Source organism: Dipodomys spectabilis, unplaced genomic scaffold (assembly GCF_019054845.1).
Source record: "Dipodomys spectabilis isolate Male_0828 unplaced genomic scaffold, ASM1905484v1 ptg000078l, whole genome shotgun sequence".
NCBI classification, from domain to species: domain Eukaryota; kingdom Metazoa; phylum Chordata; class Mammalia; order Rodentia; family Heteromyidae; genus Dipodomys; species Dipodomys spectabilis.
In genome coordinates, this window is record NW_024870755.1 from 5,896,595 (window position 1) to 5,902,662 (window position 6,068).

The following is a 6,068-nucleotide window of genomic DNA, read 5'->3' on the forward strand; positions in this document are numbered from 1 at the left end:
ATCCCTCTCCAACTTCAGTGCCAACAAAGTCAGAAGTAAAGCTGTGTAGCTCCAGTGGTAGAGGGATAGCCCTGATTGAAAGCAGCTCACAACACACACACTCACACACACACACACACACACACACACACACACACACACACACACACACACACCGCAGTCTAATCATCTATCTGTTTATATATTGGCCATTCCTAGGGCTTGATCTCAGGTCCTCAAATTTGCCTGCCAACTTCTCTTGCATCAGACTGGTGTGCTAACATTTACACACTCATGAAGTGGGCCTGCTAGGCCCTGAGTTCAATTCACAGAACTTCCAAAAACTTAATCCTGGTGGAAAGCCAATTGTCCCACTTGGTTTCTTTATTGGTGAAATTCCTGGGACTCAGGAATGATGTAGAATGCATAGGCAAATCTATGTCTTATGTAATAGGATGCAAAAAATATTTTATGTGTAATCATATTCACTAAAATATATAAGAAACAAAACACAAAATAAAATGAATACACTAACTGCAATATGCAGTAAAAATGTGTAGGTCAATAAAATTCATGTACTTAAAATATATACGAATATTATTTTTTCGAGTGCTAGGACTTGAATTCAGGCCCTAGAAACAGGCCTGACTTTCTTATCTTCCAGAATGGTGATCTTCTCCATCCCCCACAGTGCTGCAGATTTACCCAGACCCTGAGTTCAAATCTCAGGCCTGGCAGAAAAAATGGCACGAATTCCAAGCCAAGGAGCCTCATAATTTTTGTATGTATGTAGGGAGGTAGGTAGGTCGGTAGGTAGGTAGGTAGGTCGGTAGGTAGGTAGGTAGGTAGGTAGGTAGGTAGGTAGGTAGGTAGGTAGGTAGGTATTTTTCTTTTGTCAAGCACAGGGCTTGAATTCAGCTCATGGCAATTCTGCCTCAGCTTTGATCACTCTAGGCTGGGGTGCAGCCACTGGAACCACAGCCGAATCTGAGTTCCTGGGACCCAGAGGCTGGCAAGAAAAAAAATAATTAATGCGACACAGGAAAAAAAAAAAAACTGGCAACTTGCAGATGGCTACCAGTTTTACATTTGTTTTCTTTGCTAGGTGACCATCCTGCGTCTGAATGACCTGGTTGAAGAATGTTGGTAACTTGGCATTGCTGAAGGCTGGCGGACTACCAGGGAAGCCATAGGCTAACATGGCAATATAGGCCCTGTGTTTGAAGCCTGGTCCTGACCTCTACCAATGGAGGGAGATCCTAAGTGTCTCGTTCCTATTCATAGGAATACCAATGGAAGATTATGAATGGCAAGGTTGAAGTAATTGTTTCTGATTGCTACTATATAAATAGAATGATTTTAGGAGGCTAATGGATTTTGATGAATATTTTTGACACATTCAAAGAATACTATTAATTACATGGACACAATAGTTTCAGGACAGTGGTTGATTTAATCAATAATTAAGGATGAAAACAATACTATTAATTACATGGAGGTATACTAAATACCCAAGAATTGATAGGAATGTAGCCTATATAACTGAATAATGTATAGACATCCCTGGTACTCTATAAAAATCAATAATTATTTTTGTTCTACCATCTGCATGTCAATCTGTTCTAATTTTGTCAACTCCTAGAGCTGGATCTCAAGCTCTGTAAATGCTTGTCAGCTCAATATGCATCAGGCTGGCATGCTGACACTCATCCATTCATGAATTGGGCCTTGTAGGCTGTAACTTCAGATGCCAACACTAACAAAAATTGAATCGTGCAGTAAGAAACCCATGGCAACACATGCTTTGCTTTTCTGTGAAAGTCCTGGGAATCAGGTGTGAAGTTTCATACATAGGCAAATCTATATCCTATGTAATAACTGTAATAAATATTTCATGTGTAATAACAGTCAATAAAATAAATGGTAAATAAATGAATAAAACAAAAAATAAGATGAATAAGTACACTAAGCACAATATGGGGTCAACATACGGAGTTCGATTTCAGGGCCTGGGAAATGCCTGGCAGCTGAATTGGCTAGAGGCTGCTGTGCTGACAGTCAGCCATTCATGAATCGAGCCTTCTAGGCCCTGAGTTAGATCCCACCACTGCCAAAAAATGTAATCTTGGAGTGAGAAGCCGAGCGTGACACATGTTTTCTTTTTCTTTGAAAGTGCTCGGTGACAGGTAAGATGTATAATTCAGATGCAAATCTATATGTTATGTAATAGGATGTCATAAATGTAAAAAATGTCATAGGTGGAAGAGTTGTCACTACAATAAATGAAAAACAGACTGAATTAGTAGTGAATCATTCTAGGATAAAATTAGAAACAAAAGCTATAGGATGTGGATTAAGTTTAAAATTTTATTAAGTAATACCAGAATAAAAATGTCATGGAAACATAAATATCTAATAATTGGTAGTAACACATGATGCATAATTTAATAATGTATAGACATCTGTCTCATTCTATAACATATGAAATTATGTGTAGGGATGTATGTACATATGTGATAAACAATAATAGGATATTGAGTAATTTAGTTAATGCTTTACTAATTATTAACTGGGACACATCATTAAATGGAGACATAATTTAATAAGTAATAATTGATAGTAATATCTATAAAATAATAATATACAGACATCTTTCTGTGTATATAATGCTTATATATAGCAATCTCTATCTATTTATATCTCCTTCACTCCTGGGGCTCGGTGGTTAAGTGCTCACCTAATGAGCATGAAGCAATGGGTTCGATTCTTCAGTGCCACATAAACAGAAAACCTGGAAGTTCTGCTGTGTTTCAATCAATTGAGTTCTACCCTTGAGCACAAATGCTTAGGGACAGTGTCAAAGCCCTTACTCAAGCCCCAGGACTGCCGCCAAAAAGAGGTACTATGTTCTAACTGCAACTATATAAGGACAGTACTTCAAATACCACACGACAGAGCAAGCTAGGAGTTTAGTGCTGACAGCTGCCACCTCACCTGACTTAGCCAGATATAAACTGCTGCAACCCAGCTCCATGGGTACCCCCATCATCCTGGCTTACCCTGGCATACCCCCGATATCCTGGCCGCTCTGGGGCTTTAAAACCTGGCGGGAAGTCTGCTATACTCTTTGAAATATGGCTCGAAGTGGTAGAGTTCTAGCCTTGTGCAAATGTTATAAGAACGATAAGATCCCCAAGCTTTAAGCTCAAGCTTCATGACTAAGCCCCCCCCAAATAAAACATCCCACTAAACACTTAGGTGTGAACTTTTGTGGTTTGTGAAATGTTCCTCAAAGAATGGTGATATTGATTAGAGCACCCTAAGTCTAATGACAGCTTGTGGAACAGAGCTATGTGATGAGTCCTCCATAGGGTACTCTCTGCTGAGTCCTGCACATGGTGCTATGTACCGAGTCCTTCACAGGGTGCAGGGTGCTGAGTCCTGCATTGGTGCTGGGTTCTGATTCTTTCACAGGATGCTGTGTGCTGAGTCATGCAAAGACTGCCATGTGCTGTGTCCTTCACCAGGTGCATTCTTTCATTGGGTCTTTGTAAGATCTCCCCACTGAGATGATTATGCAGACAAGAATATTGAGGCTCAGATATGTCTCCATGGGAGGGACAAAATTATGTATTATTGAAGACTAGTGAGTTGTCCACTACAGACAATTGTTTGTTTTGTTTTTTTCTCAGTAATGAACCTTGAACTAGGGGCCTAAGCTCTCACCCTTACCTCTTGGGCTCATGACTAACACTCCACCGCATGGAGCCATGGACCCCCTTGCAGCAAAGGCCACAGCCTAGGGGTCTATAGCTGATTTCTCTCATCCTGCCTTCTCAGGGAGCTGAGATCTGTGGATCTGGGTTCCAAATTATCCCAGACACAAAAGGTCCTATTAGCCTATTATCTCCAATTCACTACTAAGAAACCTGAAGTGGAAGCTAGGTGCTTGTCACTCATGCCTGTCATTCTAGCTACTCAGGAGGATGAGATCTGAGGATCATAGTTCAAAGCCAGCCTGGACAGGAAAGTCGTTGAGACACTTAGCTCCAATGGGCCACCAGAAAAGCTGAAGTGGCTTTTGGCTCAAGTGGTAGAGCACAAGACTTGAGCTGAAGAGCTCAAGAACAGCTCCCAGGCCCAGACATCAACTCCTACAATAATAAAAAAAGAAAGAAAGAAACTAACAAACATGAAGTATAGGGCTGAACAAACCTGAAGTATGGATCAATAATGTTTCTTTCTTGCTTCTATAGCTCAAGAACTCTAAGAACATTTAGAGTCCAAGTACTTCTCATCACCAAGGGAAACACAGGAAGCTCTTGAACATCCGACCTTTCAGAAGTGGAAGTCAGAGTGTCATAGACTTTTCTGCCCTGGCTGGCTTCACCCTGTGATCCTCAGACCTCAGCCTCCTGAGCTAGGATGACGGGCCTGAAATACTGGTGTTCTCCTATGTTCAGAACTGTGATGACCTTGGCAATAAAAGTCAACTGCTTATCACAAAGGGCTTGGGGAGCATATTAAGCCTTTCAACATTGGACATTTAAGAATCCTGTAGGTCACAAGATTAAAATGATAGAGTCTGAGAGGCTGGGCATATGGATGTGTTACACTTGAACCTTAAGCTCTGACTCCAATTCTGGTATACATCAGTGTTCATTTTCCAAAGGATGTTCTCATAATTAGCAAATAGGAAAAGTATCTTGATTAACCCTCACATTTTTTCCCAATTGTGTGTCTTGAACTCAAGCCTGGGCACTGTCCTTTAGACCCTCAGGTCAAGGCAAACACTCAACCACTTGAGCCACAGTGCCACATGGGGTCTTTTCATGGTTCACTGGAGATAAGAGTCTAACAGGCTTTCCTTGATTAGGCTGTCTTTGAACTTTGGTTTTCAAGTCTCAGCCTCCTGAGAAGCTAGAGTTCCATGTGTGAACCACTGACGTTTCGTCTATTGTTTTTGGCAGTCTTTGGGATTGATCTTAGGGCCTGGGTACTGTCTCTGAGCTCCTTTTTCTCAAGATTAGCCACTTGGGCCACACCACAGCTTCTGGCTTTTTCTGAGTATGTGGTACTGAGGATTAAACCCTGGCATTAATGCATGCTAAGCGAGCTCTTTACCACTAAGCCACATTTCTAGCCCCACTCTTACAATTTTATCCCTTACTTGCCTATTCTCAGGAAAAGGTTTCTGACTATAAATCATTAAAAGAAATCCCAATAGGAAGATGTCCAAAGATTGTATAAAGTTCATACTTGGGAGAGACTCTAAACATGTGAAGACTGTGACAAATGCTCCCATTTAGTTATGTATTATGTTTCAACACTTAATAAAATATTAATAAAAATGAGTCAATATCCTAAATTATTGTATAGAATTTTATTATAGATATGCAAATTGTAATAAATATTATGTGTATAATAATACTAAATACAATAATCAATCAATAAATGAATAAAAGAAAAACAAAATACAAAATCAATAATAAAAATCATAATATGAAATTAACATACATATGTAAGTCTATATCATATATTAAACATGTATACAAACATTTTTTCCATTGCATAGCCTTCATTCAGGCCCTGGGAACTCTAGCCTGAATTTCTTTTCCTCAAGGACAGTGAGCTTCGCCTTCACCCATGGTATAAAAGAGTTACCTGGACAGTGATCCCAAATCCTAGCAGTGGCAGAAATACCGGCCCCAGTTCCAAGATAGTGACTTCTTTTTTTTAATGGAAACAGTTATGTTTACTCAGTTCCATACTGAACATTAAAATAAAGCAGTGTGGAATTTGTACAGCTATTCAGACATCCTTTCCTTACCTCTAAAGTGCTTCTCTGAGAATGACATCGTTTCTCTTTTTTTGTACTTTTTTTATTGCAAAAGTGTTTTACAGAGGGGTTACAGTTACAGGAGCAAGGTAATGAGTACTTTTCCTATTGAGCATTGTTGATTCCTTCTTTGTTTTCTCCCTACCATCCCTTCCCTCCCATCTCCACAACTACTTCACCCTGATGAGGTCAGTGACTTAGTTTTTCTTTTGTGGTTGGCACGGGGTTTGAACTCAAGTTGTGGCAACTC